Below are 19,831 nucleotides of genomic sequence, written 5' to 3'. Positions count from 1 at the left end.
ATGCAGAGTATGCTCGTTAAGGGCTCTGTTTCAACCTGGCGAGAGATTTTTAGGGATATTCTGTAGGCTGGATTATGCACCTTGTCTTGTTTTTCATTTTTATTAATGACATGGATCAAGAAACAGTATAGGGTTTCACAAAGTGGTGTAAAAAATGACTTGTTACCAGAATCATCTTCAGCAACGTTTATCAAATTGCACATCACTAACCATTAGTAGGCAGTAAATATAGTTTAGCAGGCTGTGAACAGCTTTTTCTTAACACATGGGAATATAGGCACACCGGAACAGAATGGAATTGGATTGGGGAAAACAATAAAACATATCACATGTAATACAGTTACGTGTTATTTTGTAAAAGTTTAATTACATGTATGTGGGGTTTTGTGCATAAAAAGGGATATGATGTACAATGTATTTATGTTAAGTCATAATTTTTTTTAAAGTTTCAAACATAAAGACCTAGAGTGTGGATTCTTGGAAACTGATCTAGAATTCCTAGGAAATAGTAAAAATAACAGCAAAAAAAACAATGAAATGGAAAAGCAGTAAAAGAGAGAGAGAAAGAATCAATAAACTAAAGAGCTGGTCCTTTTAAAAACATCAATAAGTTAATAACTGAGCAGCTCTACTGGCCATGGTAAGAAGGGAGAAGACATAAATTAAAATTTCAGAATGAAGGAGGGGATGCCATTGCAGAGCCTAAAGATATTTATAACCATAAAGATTAAACAGACAGGTCCTTTGAAAGACATACTAGCAAAACTCACTGAAGAAAAAATAGACATCTTAAACAATCTTTTTATATATATATACACACACACACACACACACACACACACACACATATATATATAATTGAATTTGTGGTTAAAACCTTCCAAGAAGAAGAATCTTCAGGCTCAGATGGTTGCACTGGCAAGATTTCTCAAACATTTCAGAAAAATAATACCAATTCTATGCAAAGTTTTCCAGAAAATAAGAGGGAATTACCAAGATCATTTTCTGAGGCTAGCATTACCTTATATTAAAAACAAAGACATTAAAATAAAACTATAGACCAAATATCCCTCATGAGCATAGATACAAAAATCTTTAATAAAACTGTAGCGATCGCAAACCAACAATGTGTAAAAAAGATAATACACCATGACCAAGTAAGGTTTACCTCGGCATGCAAGACAGTTAAACATTCAAAAGCTGATCAAATCAATTCAACACATCAGTAGACAAAAGTGGAAGTATATACCATACACTTATCCCTAGAGATGCAGAAAATCACTGGACAAAACCCAGCATCTATTCATAATAAAAACTCTCAAGAGGTTAATAATGGAAGGGCACGTCCTCAAGCTGAGGAAAAGCACCTACAAAAATGGCTGCTAACATCACCAGGCTAGGAGGGCCACTCCCACTACCCTTATGTGACATCACACTAGAAGTTCTATTGGTTGCAATAAGAGAAGAAATAGAAATGAAAGACACAGGGGTGCCGGGGTGTCTCAGTCAGTTAAGCTTCCAACTCTTGACTGCAGCTCAGGTCATGATCTCACGGTTCATGGGATCGAGCCCCAAGTTGGGCTCTGTGCTGACAGCTTGGAGCCTGCTTGGGATTCACTCTCTCCCTCTCTCTCTCTGCCCCTCTCCCACTCGCACATGTGTGCTCACTCTCCTTCTCAAAACAAATACATAAACATTAAAAAAAGAAAGAAAGAAAGACATAATGACATACTGATTGAAATGGAACAAATAAAAATGTTTCTCTTCACAGATGATGTGACTACATATTTAGAAAATTCCAATCTATGAGAAATTTATTAGAACTAAAAAGTAAGTTGAACAGTGGATGGAAGGCCAATATAAGTTCAGTATACAAAATCAACTGTGTTTCTGTATATATTCTTTATATTACCAATGGAAATTGAAAAGTTTCAAGTAGTATCATCATAATAGCACCAAAAAATAAAAAATATTTCGGACTATTTTAACACCAAAATTTTAACAAAATCTGTTTATGATTTGTGTACTGAAAACTCTAAAACACTGATAAAAAAAGCCAAAGACCTCAAAAAATTTAAGATATATCATGTTCGTGAGTTTAAAGTCTCAATGTTGTTATGATGTCAACTCTCCTGCAACTGTTCTATACATTCAATGCAATCTTAATATCATAGCAGGAATTTCTGTAGAAAATGAGAAGCTGATTCCAAACTCTCTAAGGAAAAATAAGAGGAAATGTAAGAGCTGAAACAATTTTGAAAAAGACAAACTTAGGGGACTTAAACTACCTCAGTTCAAGACGTACCTTAAAGCTACATTAATACAGAGAGTACAGTATTGGTGAAAGCACAGACATATAAGTCAATGTAAAAGAGTAGAGTCCAGATACAGATACAGACCCATGGATAAATATCAACAGATTTTTCACAAACATGTAAAGGGAGGGGCGCCTGGGTGGCTCAGTCAGTTAAGTATCCGACTTCAACTTAGGTCATGATCTCTCAGTTCGTGGGTTCAAGCCCCATGTCAGGCTCTGTGCTAACAGCTCAGAGCCTGGAGCCTGCTTCAGATTCTGTGTCTCCCTCTCTCTCTGCCCCGACCCCACTCATTCTCTCTCTCTCTTTCTCTCTTTCTCTCTCTCTCTCTCTCTCTCTCAAAAATAAACATTAAAGGGGCGCCTGAGTGGCTCAATTGGTTAAGTGTCTGACTTCATCTCAGGTCATGATCTCGTAGTCCGTGAGTTCGAGTCCCACGTTGGGCTCTGTGCTGACAGCTCAGAGCCTGGAGCCTGCTTTGGATTCTGTGTCTCCCTCTCTCTCTCTGCCCCTCCCCTGCTCATGCTCTGTCTCTCTCTGTCCCAAAAATAAATAAAAACATTAAAAAATGTTTTTAATAATAAACAAATAAATAAATATTAAAAAGTTAAAAAAAACATAAAGGGAATTCAATGGAGAAAGAATACTCTTGCACATGACATTGAGATTTGTGGCTGTTTGTTACACAGCAAGAGCTGACTAGAACACAAACTGGTACAGAGATGTAGGGTAGTGCCATAACACAGCCAACACTTGAAATATGCAGTACTGGCTCTGGGCTGCAAAGGGACTGTTACTGGAAGCTGGAAAAAACTTCCAGCGTTATTATATAGAGGCAAAACATTTAGCATAAATGTTGCCTGTGATAATTTGTAAGACAGAAACTGTAGCTAATGAAACTGTAGCACATGGCAAAGAGGTTTTGAAGAAGAATGTTGACAGATGAGCTGACTGTCTCCAGCTATGTTGGTAAGGTACTGCCTGAAAGAGCTGAATTGAGGGAGGAACTCATCAGTTCCTAAGAATTTAGAGGGAATTTAGTGAGTTGTGAATGTGCAGGGTTGAATAATGAAGTGATTTCTCACTATACCAAAGGTAGGGCAATTACTACAGTCTCAGACTAACGACCCAATCGAGAGTAAAACTGGGTGAAACATTACCCGAAGCTAACAGAATTGACTGGGAACCCACAGAATCAGATTTGAAATCAACAGGTAGTTTTTGAAGTTGAGAAGGCAAGAAAATCAGGAATTGTTTAACAGATGAAGGGACCTCGTTAGGATACGTGGATGGGATGAATGGATGCAAGTATCTTCAGACTTGTTTTACATCTTCTGAAGATCTGAATCCCAAGGAGAAGAATCCAACTGGCTCAGCGTGGGTCACATGCCCACCCCTTGGGAGTACGAGAGTACAGCATCTGTGGCCACAGTTTCATCTGACTATGGAAGGATAAAATACTAAAACCAAGTATGGCTACTTTCAGGAGGAAAATATACGAAAAGAAAAAAAAAATGCCTTGCAAAAGATGGTAAACAAGTACCTCTCAAGAATCTTCCATTTACCACATGAGTTCACTTCTGCTTCCTCTCAAACCTCACTAAAATGACAAGGAAGGGATTTAAAAGGTATACATCATCATGGAACAAGAAAATAAGAGTAACGAAATTTTAGACTTTGCATGGATGGGTAACCAACTTCACAGAGCAACGAAACAGAAACCTAAGCCAGAAATACAGTACCCTGAAGCCCAGGTTTATTTTGCAGACTACTAGGAAGTCTCTAGAATTAGGAAGAGCTGGGGTTTGAGGGTTCACTTAAATGTCTGTGCAGAAGCAGTTAGATCCCTACAGTCAGTGAGCTGCCCAACTCTCCCCAAGGGATAGAAGGAGATAGCAGAGGTTAAACCGGCATCGCTCTGGACTCAAGGACACCATACGTGTCCCAGAACAGGGGTGGTGATCTGCAAACGGGCACTGAGTGACGCTTCTTTGCCCTCTCACCCTCAGATCACTTTCCCTATCGGATTCCCAGAATGCTGGCGGCCAGGCTTATCCCCTACAGGCTAGAGAGTAGCGAACTCCTTCCTGACACTGACAAGCCCGCAGAACACGCTTATAGATCCTGACATTAGAGGTCCCCCACTGAAGCAACTGAGGCCTCAGTCACTTACTGACTCCCATCAGTCAACAAGCTTTGTCCGTACATATTGTGATTCTAGACAGTTTTTACTGGTATCATAAATATGAACAAAAAGTTAGGAAGCACCAGTCATTTTAAAAGCCTCTACTATTAGGAAAAACATACATACAAAAAGAAATCTCAGGGGAAAAAAAAAGATGTTACCCCCCCAAAAAAGATATTACAAAATATACATAGGAGGTATTACAAAATATATATTTCCTCAGAGAAATGAGAAAAGATTGCATCTACCAAATAAAAACAAATAGAATATTACATCACACATAAAAAAAGGAATACCAGAGAATAAAACTGTTCTTTAAAACCATAACTTTGACAGCAGAAATGAAAAATTCAATGAAAGAACTGGAAAACAGTCAAGAAAATCTCCCATAACTAAAGCAAAAAGACAGGGTGAGAAAACTAGAGAAAATATGTATGTAGTTTAAAAAAGAGAGAACACGAGAGCAGTCTAGAAGGTACCTGAATTCAATACTTGAATAGGGTTTCCAAAAAGAAAGAAAAAAGGAAATGGAACATTATCCAAAACATAATGAATAAATATTTCCCAGAATGAAGACCATGGGCTTCAAGATTGAATGGACCCACCAAAGCACTCATGATTCATTTTAAAAATGCCCAACACCATGGCACCGTGTCATGATATTTCAGGTTACTCTGGACAAAGAAAAGACACTAAACACTTTCAGAAAGAAAAATAAAGATAGGTTAGGTGAAAAGGACTGAAAATCAAAATATGACCATATTTCTCCAAAGCAACACTGGCAGCCAGTAACAATGGAATGATCCTTCCCAAGTCTAAGGGATAAGGTTTTTCAGCAGAAAATTTTATATCCACCCACAGTAGTAATCCATTGTTTGGACAGATAAAGACATTAACAGGCATTTAAGCCTTCAGCAACTTTATTTTCCCACATTCCCTATTTCAAGTTAAGTTTCCAGGGGAGTATTTGCCAACCAGTAGGAGAATAAAGGAGAGAGAGAGAGAGAGAGAGAGAGAGAGAGAAGGAGGGAGGGAGGGAGGGAAAGATCCAGCATCCAGGCAACAGGGATCCAACAGAAAATGAAGGGAAAGTTCAGGATGGTGCTCAAGAAAGATGCCAAGAAGACAGGTGCGCAAGAGCAAAGATGAACCAGTCCACGTTGGAGCAGTGCTGGGATCCAGGAGAGATGTCTCCATGACCGCGGCAAAGTGACACAGAGCTGGTATGTCCAAATGCACTCCGAGATTCATACTCTCGGCTTGACGTTCCAGGGTGAAGCAGTGACAGCTACGTAGAAAGCTAAGTCAACAAAAAGATGAGGTAATTATTGACTCTAGGGGAAACAAAAGTTTTACAAGAAAGGAAATGTAATAATTGGTGATAACTGTATAATCTATGGCTCATCCATGAATAATATTAACATAATTACAATAATGTACACAGCAAATATCATTCTATGCCAAAATTATGATGGAACCTATTATATAGGGAAAGGAAGTACTTGTGTTTGTCTCTATGTTTGTATTGGGAAGGAGTATAAAAAAGCCAAATTCCCATCTTCCACAGTGGAAAGTTGAGAAACAGTATGTGAAACTGAAAGAAAAAAAAATCAATCAACAATAGATTAAGATTTTTTTAAAGTACATTGCCAGAAGAAATAATTAAAAGAGTTGACATTGAGGACAAGTGAGAGGGAGGCAGGGGATTGGTACTTTTCTCAGTCTTAATTTTTTTTTTATTTTTTTAATGTTTATTTTTGAGAGAGAGAAAGAGAGGGAGAGAGAGAATGAGCAGGGGAGGGGCAGAGAGAGACAGAGACACAGAATCAGACGCAGGCCCTGAGCTGTCAGCAGAGAGCCTGACACAGGGCTCAAACCCACGAACCACAAGATCATGACCTGAGCCAGTCAGATGCTCAACGGACCGAGCCACCAAGGTACCCCTCTTACACAGTTATTTTTAACTGATCAAAATAAAACTTCAACTATAAAGGAAGAATATTTTCCTGCCAGGAGCTTAAGGATGAAGCAGGGTATGTGGTAAGATTCATGGCACAGACTTACAGGGACTCATACTGCCAACAGCTGGGAGAAGTGTCTGGCTTGCCATGCATGGCGAAGCCACCAGAGCCATGCCCCATCCAGCTCTTCCTGGGGAATTTTGCTGCCTTCTGAGAAGGCTTCACAGAGCTGCATAGGGTAGGAGAACCCTCCAGATGAGACTGGAGTCAAAAGTGGGAAGATACTGTCCTGCATCCAGTAGCTCTAAGACAAAAATCCCTCTCGGCATCTGGGAGTCAGTAACGAGACTGAATTTCAGATTCGAACCTACCTAAAGGCCTTCTAAACTTAGGAGATAGCTCCTGAGTAAGCACAGGGGGTCGATCTTGCAGGGAAAGAATGTGGACCGGGCACTGCTATTGTTCTGTGGTCAATGCATTAGGATGAGTCAGAAAATAATGAAACACGGTATTTAGTGAGGATTTATCTGTGCCATGTGCTGTGCTCACCGTTGTACAGGACCGTCCCTTTGTGCCCTCGCTACACGCTCTACACTGGCACAGAGAGAACGCTGGTTGGGCCCTCGCCACGTCTCGGGTATCACATTAAATTCCATTCAGTCCTCTGAATGGAACAGCTCTCTGGTCGAGGTGGACGTGTTATTTTGCCTACTTTACAGACGGGGAAACTGAGAAACGGAAGCGTTCATCATTTCCCCCATGGCACGCAGCTAGTAAAAGTCCACGCCAGGACTCAAAGGGTGTGGATTCCCAAGACTGTACGTGGGATGGTGTGTGAGCGCTAGTCCACAGCAATGCTGGCCTAGAGCAACAGAACACAAACTGGGGCTCAGAGGATCCAAGAAACAAGCCAAGGGTGCACAGCCACCAAGGAGCGGAGCCAGCGCTCGAATCCAGCCCTCCCTGAGCCCAGAGCCCGCCAGGCATTGCTACGTTAATAGCATAACGAGAGCTGCCTCCATAATAGAGAATCCAACAGAATAAGGAAAGCAAGCCACTCTGTCCTCAGGTTCACACTCACGGTGATGGTGAACACACTGACCGACGGTATATGGGGTACGGGGCGTACAGAGATAGCAAGCGTGGAGGTCAGCAGTAAAATCCTCAGCCCCTGGGCGCCTGTGTGGAACAGGTCACCCGCCCCCCAGTGGAACGGGCGGCCTACCCTTTGCCTGCCCCTCTCCTTTCTAACACCAGCAGTAAGTGTTCAAGTGGTAAGTACTGTTGCAGGCCTTTCACTCCAGGAGGTCCTTCCGTATGCCCTGCTCGCGACTCTGAGGCTAACCCTTGCTGTTGGTTGGCTGGCAAAGCCAGGCTTGCGTTGGTTTCTGCTCTGCTCTTGGCATTCCAGGCTTCAGGAGCTGGTATCCTCATCCTCCACCCCTGGGCTGCTGACTCGGATTTCTTACCTCATACAGAGTACCCTGTGGCGTGGCCCGCAGGCCCAGATTCCCAGTGAGTCAATCTCTACTAATTGCTATGGGAACCCCTTGCTGCAAAATGCCCACTTTGATGCTACCTGACTTCCTCCACGCTAGCTCATTCCTACACATCTGGGCCTCTGTGTAGACATGAACTTAGTCTTTACTTACTACCCACTTACTCTGGGATTGATCTCTGGGTCTGAGGTTTCTATTTTGGGTTCCTCTCTCCATAGACTTATCACTCATAGTAGCAACTAAAATTGGTAAGACACTTCACAGTTTATACTGAACAAATATTCTGATTCAACTCCACAAACAATAATCCTTTGAGATAGGCATTGTTGTTGCATATGTACATATATTCAGGCAAGACAGATAATCTGTCCAAAGTTGTAAAGAATTAGTGGCACAGATAGAACTAGAAACTAGGTTTTCTGACTCTAGACGCTGTATTCTTTCCAGCATACCACACTGCCCATAAAGCCTACATAGACTCAAACCCCAGTTATAAAAATTTCCAAGCCTCAGGGCACCTGGGTGGCTTCAGGCAGTTAAGCATATGACTTCGGCTCAGGTCATGATCTCACGCTTCGTGGGTTCAAGCCCCGTGTCAGGCTCTGTGCTGAAAGCTCAGAGCCTGGAGCCTGTTTTGGGTTCTGTGTCTCCCTCTCTCTCTGCCCCTCCCCAACTCATGCTCTTGTCTCTTTCTCAAAAAATGAATAAACATTACAAAAAAATTTTTTTAATTTCCAAGTCTTATTAAAAGGCTTGGAATTATATATCAAAATCACAGCAATCAGCTTAGTGAATTTAGAAGTTAATGACAATGTAGGAACGCCTGGGTGCCTCAGTAGAGCGTTCAACTCTTGATTTCAGCTCAGGTCATAATCCCAGGGTTGTGGGATGGAGTCCTGCATCAAGCCCCACAATAGACTTGGGAATCTCTCTCTCTCTCTCTCTCTCTCTCTCTCTCTCTCTCTCTTTCTCCCTCTGCCCCTCTCCCCAACTCACTCTCCCTCTCTCAAAAAAAAAAAAAAAAGTTAATGACAATGTCGATCAATCAACTGTAAAATCAAGCTCCAGAATATAAAATAAAATAAGATAAAAGAGAATAGATTAGAATAATGAAATAAGGGGCGCCCGGGTGGCTCAGTCAGTTAAGCAACCGACTTCGGCTCAGGTCATGATCTCTCAGTCCATAAGTTCGAGCCCCACGTGGGGCTCTATGCTGTCATAATCGCTCAGAGCCTGGAGCCTGCTTCGGATTCTGTGTCTCCCTCTCTCTCTCTGTCCCTCCCCAACTTGTGCTCTGTCTCTCTCTCTAAAAATAAACATTAAGAATAAGACATGAAATGAGATGAAATGAAATGAGATGAAATGAAATCCCAAGCCTCCAGGCTGGCCCTGCCCTCTGGCGCCTGAAGTGTTACTCTTGCATCGGCAGCTGTCAGGCATAACTGGCCACGTGCAGCTCAGTATGCTCAGCTCTGACCTCAGCACACCTTCCGAATCACTAGCTCTCTCCATGCACTTGGCTCCATTTCTGTAAAAGCCCTCAAGTATTCTCTATACGCAAAACCTCAGAACCCCACTTGGCCCCCGCCCCCACCCATACCTGCCCATTCAGTTACCTACTGAAACCGAACATTGTCTCTGTGGTCACTCCCCGCATGTCAATTTTCCCTTCCTCTCTTACACCTACTGCTCGGATCCAGGCTCTCATAACTACTACCCCCACCCCTACCCACCCCTGCCCCCTTCAACTACTAGTCTTCTCCTTCTTTACACTGTCTCCTTTCTCATTCCATCTTAAACCTACACGATGAATCTCAGTAACATGTGCCACATTTTCTCTTGCAGAAAACCTTTGTGTGGCTCTTCATATCCTTTACAAGAAGATCAGTTCCTTCACCTGTGCTTCTTAAACTGTGTGCTGGGAAACACCAGTGTTCTGTGGACACGAATAGGTCCTTCATTAGAAAAAAAAAAAAAAAAGAAAGAAAGAAACGGCTGCTATCTATTATCATCTCTTCTCCATTTACATGCACTTTAGCTAAGAGCCCAAATATGTGACCAAGAGACCTGAAACTTTTTGCTTAAAACCAACATCTTTGGGATGCCTGGTTGGCTCAATCAGTGGTGCATGGGACTCTTGATCGGGGATGTAAGTTCAAGTCCCATGTTGGGTGTAGACATTACTTAAAAGTAAAATCTTAAAAACAAAAAAAACAAAACAACTAACATTTTCAAGATGTACTTGACCACTGAACACTTTTTCCAATGAAAACTTATGAATATCTGATGGACACTAATGTTCCACAAAACACAGTTTAAGACATTCACCACCTCACCTCCACATCCCTTTCTGGACTTACCTTCCACCACTACCATGTACAAATCCTTTTTGCCTTGAAACTGGCTCCTGACCAAGTCAGACCAAGTTCCACCTTTGAGTTCAACGCTATCCTTCTCTGACCACCGGAGAAGCCTGGTGAGCGTTCTCAACTCTGCTCACTGCATTGGGAACCACATATTCCAGATTTTTGACATGGTTCTTGTTTTATGAGATTTACCCTTCTTAATAAAGATGATTCAAGTATAGCGTGAAAAGAAATTTGATTTTAAGGGATTCTTACTGTAAATAAATTTACACATCGGAAAAAATCCTTTATTAAATCACCCATCCTGATTTCTGATTTATATAGTTGGTTTGCTATAATTGTTGAGCACACCTATTTTTTGCACTGTCTACTGAATTTACTGTCTGCGGTTCTGTATGGTTAGTTATGTTTGATACCCCTTCAGATCTCTCCTACCAGGTTGGTCCATTTACCTCCAGTATTTATTTATCATCCAGAGTTTTATGCTCAATAACTTAGGTAGATTACGATGATTCCTTTTTTTTAATATTTTTATTTTTAACTAATCTCTACACCCAACATGGAGCTCAAACTCACAACCCCAAGATCAAGAGTCACATGCTCTACCAACTGAGCCAGCCAGGTGTGTCCAGATTATGATGATTCTGAGGTTGCTCTAAGACTCGCCCAGAGACTTTCAAATGGCAAAGTTCTTATTACCCAAAATACACATTTCACCTGTAAGACCAAGACTGCCTAAGAAAGGAATACTCTGCTTTAATTTAAGAAATAAGGCCTAGTCCTTAGTGGGGCATCTTAAAGCCACAAAGATTAAAGGAAACAAGAGGCACCAGGACCAGAGTCGTTATTATATCCATTTGCAGAACCCACCGCTCCTTTTGAAGACTCACCTGGTACTCAAATATCAAAACTAGAGAAGTACATAAATAATGGTACAAAAGCAGAAATGCACCAGTGTATGCAGGTGCTTCGATATAAAGCAAGTGAATGCACTAAATTATTTGTGGGTGAAGTAATATACTATTCTGGATTTGCTTTAAAACACTGCAACAAAAACAAACGTCCAAAGAACACGAGGCAAAGACAGATGAAACAAGACTGGCAAAATGTTGGTAACTGATGAGCTGGATAAGTGATCGTGAAGGCTTGTTACAACATTCTCTGTGATGTTACACGCACATGAAAGTTTCTATAACCAAGAGATATCAAATGTGTGGACAACTGGTGTTGAGTAAAGAGGAAGGATGATGATGGTGCAAGTGCCTTGTTTATCAGGTCTGCACTTCTGTCAGCTTCTCTCCTTCCACCGTCAGTAATCAGACCGACCCGGGTATCACAATCACCCAGCCTGTGGCTTCGTGCTACCATCACCCCTTCTGAAAAGGCCAACCCAGGATTAACTTCCATCAGGAGGAGGCATGTAAATGGAGCCCAGTCTCCTTCTCTGTCCTTTTTTTCCTGCTGTTCATCTGTTCTTCCGCCTCCCAGCCTACCTACTTCCCTGTCATCCCACCCAACTGCTACCTGCACACATCCTGCCCGTCCTTCCTCCATCAGGCTTGTAAGCCCTCATAACATCCCGCCTAAAACTGCAGATACCTCAGCTATCGACCGATACCAGGAATATGAACCTTCTGTCTCTCTCTGCCTTTTTATGCCCTCTTGATTTCTCTCTGACAGTGTGAATGCTGACCTTCCTGCTGCCCCAGCCCTGACCTTCTTCTGTGCATGCTCTGATTCCAGAACCTGCTCAGGTGGTGCCCTCACATGATGCTCACCATCTGGCATTAAAGAGGCAGGGAGAGGCAGGCGAATGTGCACAGAAAGGTGTGACAAAATTGAGAATGTGTCTTATCATAAACACGAAAGAAGAAAGAATTTCAAGGATACGGTGCTCAAAGGGGCAAAATGCTAGAAAAATCTATGGAGGATAAGTAGTTAGAAGAGGGTTTTGGTAACTAGGGAATCATTACCAACTGTGACAAGTTCAGAAATGATAGAAGTGAGTTCCAGGAGCATAGAATTCAGGCAGGAAGGAGGCATGGAACAGACTGAAAACTTACCTAAGAATATATACAAGGATGAGAAGGAGAAAAATATATAGAATCTTATACAGAAAAAAGTCCAAACATGGGGGTTTTCAAGATAACTTAGGCAGACATGGGCATGTCTGAAGGAGAAAGTAGCCACTGGAAAGAGAAAGGATGAAGAATCTAGGGTGTCAAGGGGAGCCTGGGTGGCTCAGTCAGTTGGGCGTCCGACTTCAGCTCAGGTCATGATCTTGCAGTAGGTGGGTTCTAGAGCCCCACTGACAGTTCAGAGCCTGGAGCCTGCTTCGGATTCTGCGTCTCTTCCTCTCTCTGCCCCTCCCCCGCTCATGCTCTGTCTTGCTCTCTCAATAATAAACGTTAAAAAAAGTTAATAAAAGTTTAAATAAACTTTAAAACCAAAAAAAAGAAAAAGAAAATGAGAAGCTTGAGAAAAACAGAAGGTTGGTTGGCAGAGATGCTATGGAGATTTTGTCAAGAAGTGAGCAAGTTATTATCAAGCATCTGTAGGAACTCACTTCAAGCTCAGCCAGGCACTGGTACCGAGAAGGGTTGGGAGGTGCCTGGGCAGAAAGGAAGCTAGGGGAATGGATGCAACTGGAATAAGTAGGCAGTCATGCTACACAAACAAAGGTTTAGTGGTGCTATCTTACAGGAGGGCTGGTGAAACTTAAAGCATCTCCTTGCTGCTAGTTAAGCAAAGGGGTGGAAACGTCAAGGAGGAGAAGTATGGACAGGGAAATCCACAACAGGCTCTGCAGAATCGCTTCATGTAAGGAAACATCAGATGACTGCAAGGAAGTTGGAGTACAGCCCTCCTCCCTGCATTGTTCAGTCTTTACTGTGAGAAATCAACAAAGACGGTAAAAGCAGTATCAGAAATGTAACAACAGTGACAAGCATTTCTGATGTGAACTGGTGATACCGCAGACCTTACCTGAGAAGACTGGATACTAAGGGAAGCCGCGATCATTATTTCAGCTAGTTAGCTATAGCCAACTGTACTCTTCCATTCCCACTGATTTCAGGAAAGGAAGAATGAAAACTTTAAGTCTCAGGGAGTGAGGCAAAAAACAAACCTGGCTATAATCACTTTGTGGCAAAACAGCATTTGTCAGCCATGCATGGTTCTGCTTCTCATATTCTCACATTTAATAACAGTATTAATGAATGTTAAACTCAAGTACTCACTTTTGGGTGCTTAATTAACATACCAGGTATCAGGCTACATTTATTTTTTCTATTCACCATTGTATCTTGAGATTTGTTCATGAAGAAATACTTAGTTCTAGCTCTTACTTCTAATCCCCTGTGCAGTATTTCATTTTTTTCAGATAGCACATTTTCTACCCTTTTCTTTACTATTGGACATGCAAGGGATTTCTAACACTGCCAGTTCACACTATGCTGCAGTGAACTCCTGACAGCTTATGTTTCTGCATCTCTAGAAGAGGGTCTGCGGGGCATATGCTTCTATGCGAAGACATAGAATATGAACATCGGTGCAGTTCCACCCATGCTATCAAGTTCTACTGCAGTGAGCATGCTCATTTATCTCACCAGTCACAGTCCCCAAGGGCTCCCCCTTCTCCACAACTCCGCCGGTCCTTTATGATTATCTGGCACTTAACTTTTGCCAAACTGATGGCTAGCAATGAGCTTCTCATTTATTCTTGCCTTTTCCCCCCCATTTAATAGTTTGCTTAGCGTCTAGTGTGAGGTGTGATGCTCAGTATTTTACTCCAACTGGCTGAGGTTGGCGGGTATAGCTTCAAAGTCACATGTGGGATAGATGTTTCTTCACGAACTAAGGTATAACGATACTTCCAAAGGGGTCACGTGTATTTATTATTGAACTTCAGAAAACAAGGGGGGAAAAGTTGAATGAATTATGCCTTCCAACAAATTACAACTAGCTACTATGAAAAGCATTTGTCTCTAAGCAGCATGATAAGAACACAGAATCAATGCAAGATAAATGTGAGCCAACACGTGCTGTCCCCGCATGAGCCCAGCTTTGTTACTTTCCAATGGCTTTTCTTGGGAGTCACACCTAATCCGGTTAACGACTTTTATTTAAATCCCTTGAGAAACAGGACAATTTTGCTTTCATTTCGTGGCAAAAGATAGCTTGATCTTGAAAGGCTAGTGTGAACACAAGGCTAAAAAGAAAGCCAAGGATCCACATCATACCGGTGACAACAGAGAAGGAAAAAAGAGAGACTGCGTGGTCATCTACACATTATTATCTCTGACAATAATGATGCTGACAATCTCTTCAGTGACTTATTATCCATTCAAATTACTCTTTTTATAAACAGCTCAACCACGTCTTCGTCTATTTTCCTTGGTTTTTAAAACTCATGGTATTTCCTTACAGAGCTGTAACTTTTTGATATTACTGATGCAGGTATCACTTCCTGGACCATGCTGTCCTTTGTTAACCAAAATATTTATTTTTAATGTAGTCTAATCTGTCAATTTTTCTCCCCAAGGATTGTGTATTTTACACCTTTTTGGTATATCTAGTTGATTTTTCTTCATATCACAAACCCACATCTCTGAAACATTTATTTTAAAATTAAAGCATTTTATGGGGCGACTTGGTGGCTCAGTCGGTATAAGTCCCACTTCGGCTCAGGTCATCATCTCACAGTTTGTGAGTTTGAGCCCCGCGTCAGGCTCTGTGCTGACAGCTCAGAGCCTGGATCCTGCTTTGGATTCTGTCTCCTTCTCTCTCTGCCCCTCCCCACATGTGATCTCTCTGTCTCTCAAAAATAAATAAATGAAAAAAAAATTTTAATTAAAGCATTTTCCACTGATTTATGATGCATCACCACCATTCACCAACTTCACATGAAAATAGGCACCTGCATTTGGACTGTCAATCATGTGCTGTCGGTCCATTTATTTTTATACAAATATCAATGCATTTTGCTAATTATTGCTTTGCAGTATATTTTAATATCTAGGAGGGCTATTCATCTTCTCTCCTCTCCACCTTGGTTCGAAATTTCAAATTTTTATTAGCTATTTTGGGGACTTTATTTCCTATATATATTTTAAAATGAATATATCACTTTGCCTCATGAGTCCTGTTGTAATTGTTATTCAAATACATTTAACATATTCCAAAGTTGGAAAAACTGGCATTTTTAGCAAGTCTTCCTACTCATGAATACTGTATACTTCTGTATTTATTTGGATTCTCTTTCTTGTCCTTTATTAGAGTTTTATACTTGTCTTCATAACACTGTTGATTTTCTTACATTAATTCCTATTTATTTGATAGCCTGTGTTGCTACGAGGATGGTATCTTATTTTTTTTAATTATATTTTAAATTGATTATGGGTAAAGAAGCCTTATTTACTTTTATATATTAATCTTATATTGGGAAATCTTGCTGAACTTTCTTATTGGTGTGACTAATTTGCCCATTAATTCTCTTGGATTTTAAATGTAAATTATCATCAGCAAATAATTACAATATACCCTCCTTTATATCAGTTGCTATTTTCTTTTCTTTTCTATTGGCCAGAATCACCACTACTATTCTGGTAAGCACAACTTACACAAAGCACATATCTTGTTCCCAACTTTAGAAGAAGCACCTCAGGTTTACCCATTAAATACGACATCTGCCGTAAACTTTTTGTATATTGGCTGGGTTTTATTAGATGATAAAGTTCCTACTTCTAACTTCTAAGAATTTTCACCATTTTTTTTTCATGTGTACTAAGATGACTCTCTTTTCCTTTGGTCAACCATTATGACAGTGAATCATAAATTTTCTGAAGCTGAATCATCTCAGTATTCCTGAGGAAACTGCCACTTGGTAAAAATGCTTTTTAAAAAATTTTCAGTATCCTTAGATAACATTAAAAAATGTTTTCATCTAAAAAACTAGGGTATACTTTTCTTATAAATGAGAATTATTCTAGTCTAGGTTATGCAAACCTCATAAAATGAGTTGGGCAAGGATTTTTTCGTTTCATTTTCTAGAAAAACATTAATATATGAGATCATATGACCCTTGAAAGTATGGTAATATCCATCTTTAAAAATTTATTATCTCTTTTTTTTTTTAATACTTGTTTATTTTTGAGAAAGAGAGAGAGGGAGACACAGAATCCAAAGCAGGCTCCAGGCTCTGAACTGTCAGCACAGAGCCCGATGTGGGGCTCGAACCCATGATCGTGAAATCATGACCTGAGCCGAAGTCAGATGCTTAACCAACTGAGCCACCCAGGGGCCCTGAAAATCATTATCTCTTTAATAGTAATTCAATGTCAGTGATTATAAGTCTAGCCAAGTTTTCTTTCTTCTTAAGTTGATTGGGCTTTTATTTTCATACATGTGTCCACTGTATCCATAAATACTTCTCTTATTATCTTTAATCTCTACCTTACCTATTTTAATTTCTATGTTTTTATTTTTTTTAATTCATTTGTATCTTTTCTCATTTTTCATTGGTGAGAATTCCAGAAATGTATCCATCTTCTTAGAATTTTTAGTGTATGTATTGAAGGTTTGGGTTACATTCTATGTTGTTTCTTTTCTAGGCCTTTGATTTCCATATGTATCTTTATAATTTATTTTGTATACTTTAGGTTTACTCTATTGCTCTTTTTCTATCATCAACATTTCTATAAATTTACCAAAACAAAAAACAAACAAACAAAAAAAAACACAAAGCCCCATGAGAAATTAACTTCTCTTCCTCAGGGTGACAGATATTCATCAAAGTCAATAATTTCACTAACCTCTTCTCCACCAAAGTGACAGTGGAGACTAGAGGCAGGCCTCTCACCAGTTGATCCGCAATCGGATGACAAATGGTTGAGGAATGCGGAGGTGATGTCAGCATTTCCAGTCTCAGTTCAAACACAGTTCCCACATGGTTCCAAGTCTGAGAAAAGTCCCAGCAGCCCTCTGAGAAGAGACAGAGGCACCACCACCCTGAGGAATCCATCCCTAGGCCCAAAGAGAGAATTCCCTGTGTTGACACAACTCTTCAAATCAAGCCAAACTCCGGCCAAAGAAAACACTGTGTATAAAACCCCAAGCCCCTTTGTCATTGGTAACCTTTGCTTCAGTGCAGAGTTTACACATCCTGAAAATTATGTCCAAGTTCTTCTTGGCAACATTTCCAAAATTCTGAACCATGACCACACTGCTGTTTGCGAATGACATCATCACATCTGCGAGTCCTGATCACCAAGGAGGCCTGTTCAGACGGAGTCCCTTCCCAACTGCCTCTCACCTTACTGGGAAACTATGTGCACAGGAAGAACAGGAAATGGGAAGGCACTCTACATTCTGAAAGCTCAGTGCCACGGAAGGCAGGATAGAATTCTATGCTGGAAAATATGTTGATCACAGCTCTTCAATATAATAATCATTGTCAAGTGACATTTATGGTACACTTTAGAATTTACAAAATGTTTTCATAAGTAAGATCTCATTTAAAATCTCAAAACAGCTTTTCCCATGTCAGCCATACCTCAGCATAAAGCAGTTTTTAAAAAGAGAGATGGGGCGCCTGGGTGGCTCAGTCGGTTAAGCGTCCGACTTCGGCTCAGGTCATGATCTCACAGTCCATGAGTTTGAGCCCTGCATCGGGCTCTGTGCTGACAGCTCAGAGCCTGGAGCCTGCTTCAGATTCTGTGTCTCCCTCTCTCTCTGGCCCTCCCCCGTTCATGCTCTGTCTCTCTCTGTCTCAAAAATAAATAAACATTAAAAAAAAATTTAAAAAGAGAGAATAAGAGGCACCTGGGTGGCTCAGCTGGTTGAGTGTCTGACTCTTGATTTGGGCTCAGGTCATGATCTCATGGTGGTGAGATTGAGCCCCGTGTTGGGTTCCACGCTAGGCTTAAAGCCTGCTTGAGAGTCTCTCTCTCTCCCTCTGTCCCCCCCCCCATTCGTACTCACTTGTGTGTGCTCACTCTCCCAATAAATAAATAGAGACAGAGGGGGGGGGGAGCAAGTACAGACAACTCTTGAAGAATTTTTCTCACTGCATAAAAATGGGACTTAGATGAAAAAATGGGATCAAGAGAGATTTCCTCTAAGATAGGAGAAATACCAGTTTATTTAAATCTACTTACAGGAGGAATCTGAAAAAGTCAAAGGCATAGAAGAGAAACCAATAGTGGTTGCCAGGGGCTGGAGGGTGGGAGGATTGGGGAATTGTCATTCAAAGGGCACTAGGTTTCAGTTATGCAAGATGAGTAAGTTCTAAATATCTACTGTACAACATCGTGCCCACAGATTACAATACAGTACAGTGCATTTCAAATGTTGTTAAGAGGGTGGATCTCATGTTAAGTGTTCTTACCACAAAAAACAAAGGGAAACAGGAAACTCTGGGAAGTGTTGGATATGTCTGTTCCCTTCACTATGGTGATGTATCATGGGTGTTGGCATATGACCAAGCTCACCAAATTTGTATACTTTAAATGTGGGAAGTTCTTTGTATTCCATTATACTTCAGTAAAGCTGTTAAAGATAAAATCTTAAAACAACCTACTAATTAGACACAAACTGTGGTATTATTCTTATGTATCAGTCATGCGAACTAAGGCTTGGACAAAGTAAATTACTTCCTAAAGTATACATGCAAGCAAACAAACAAAAAAGGGTAAACTTGGGGGGTGCCTGGGTGGTTCATTCGGTTGGGCATCCAATTCTTGATTTTGGCTCAAATCATGATCTCACAGTCTGTGGGTTCGAGCCCCACATCAGGCTCCACACTGGCAGTGTAGAGCCTGCTTGGGGTTCTCTCTCCCTTCTATGCCCTTCCCCTGTACTCTCTCCCTCTCTCAAAATAAACTTAAAAAAAAATTTAAGGTAAATTTGGGATAAGAACCTGGAATTTTAGAACCCAGAATTTTGTTTCCAGTTCTTTCTTCCATGGTTTGAGTTCCACCCTCACTTCCAGCCTGTGATATAGCTCCTTCCACTTCATGAAGAATGCTTCCCATTCAACTGTCATGAAACCCTCCACAGCACCTTTAACATAACAAGTGTATAGAGATTAAGGTAACTGTTTATTATCCATGGGGGAAATCATTCTATTCAATCATGGAATCACTTTCCACGTAAATCTTCTATATGATGGAGACGTGCACACTGGGAGGTAGGTAGAACACAAGTATATCATTTCCTCAGCTGAAAAATGGAGGCCATCAGACCCCACCTCTCTGCAGACTCCCTTTCTGGCTTCTCATTTTCCTAAACTCCTAACACTGGAGTAGCCCAGAGCTCAATTTGGGGAACCCTTCCTTTTCTCTAACTATACTCATTCCCATACTAATTTCACCCAGTTTCATGATTTCAAATACCACCTGTAGTTAATATCTTCAAATTTATCCATCTAAGTGGGACCTCTCCCATGAACTCCCATGAACTTCACAAATCCATGTGGACATCTAGTGGGTATCTCAAACTTAACATA

General features: G+C 40.9%; 1 long non-coding RNA gene across 1 annotated transcript; it reads right to left on the bottom strand.

The window, feature by feature from the left end:
• Positions 1–5,439: 5,439 nt before the first annotated feature.
• Positions 5,440–17,256, bottom strand: LOC124523136 (uncharacterized). Its single transcript, XR_006964929.1, has 3 exons — positions 17,139–17,256; positions 13,312–13,392; positions 5,440–5,800 (listed from the first exon to the last, which is right to left on the bottom strand). It is a non-coding gene; the product is annotated as an uncharacterized LOC124523136 (long non-coding RNA).
• Between the last annotated feature and the right edge of the window lie 2,575 nt (positions 17,257–19,831).

Source organism: Lynx rufus, unplaced genomic scaffold (genome assembly GCF_022079265.1).
Source record: "Lynx rufus isolate CCGP_SWC_20201006 ecotype Redwood Valley unplaced genomic scaffold, mLynRuf1.p SCAF_4, whole genome shotgun sequence".
Classification (NCBI taxonomy): domain Eukaryota; kingdom Metazoa; phylum Chordata; class Mammalia; order Carnivora; family Felidae; genus Lynx; species Lynx rufus.
This window is presented reverse-complemented; position numbering and strand designations above follow the sequence as displayed.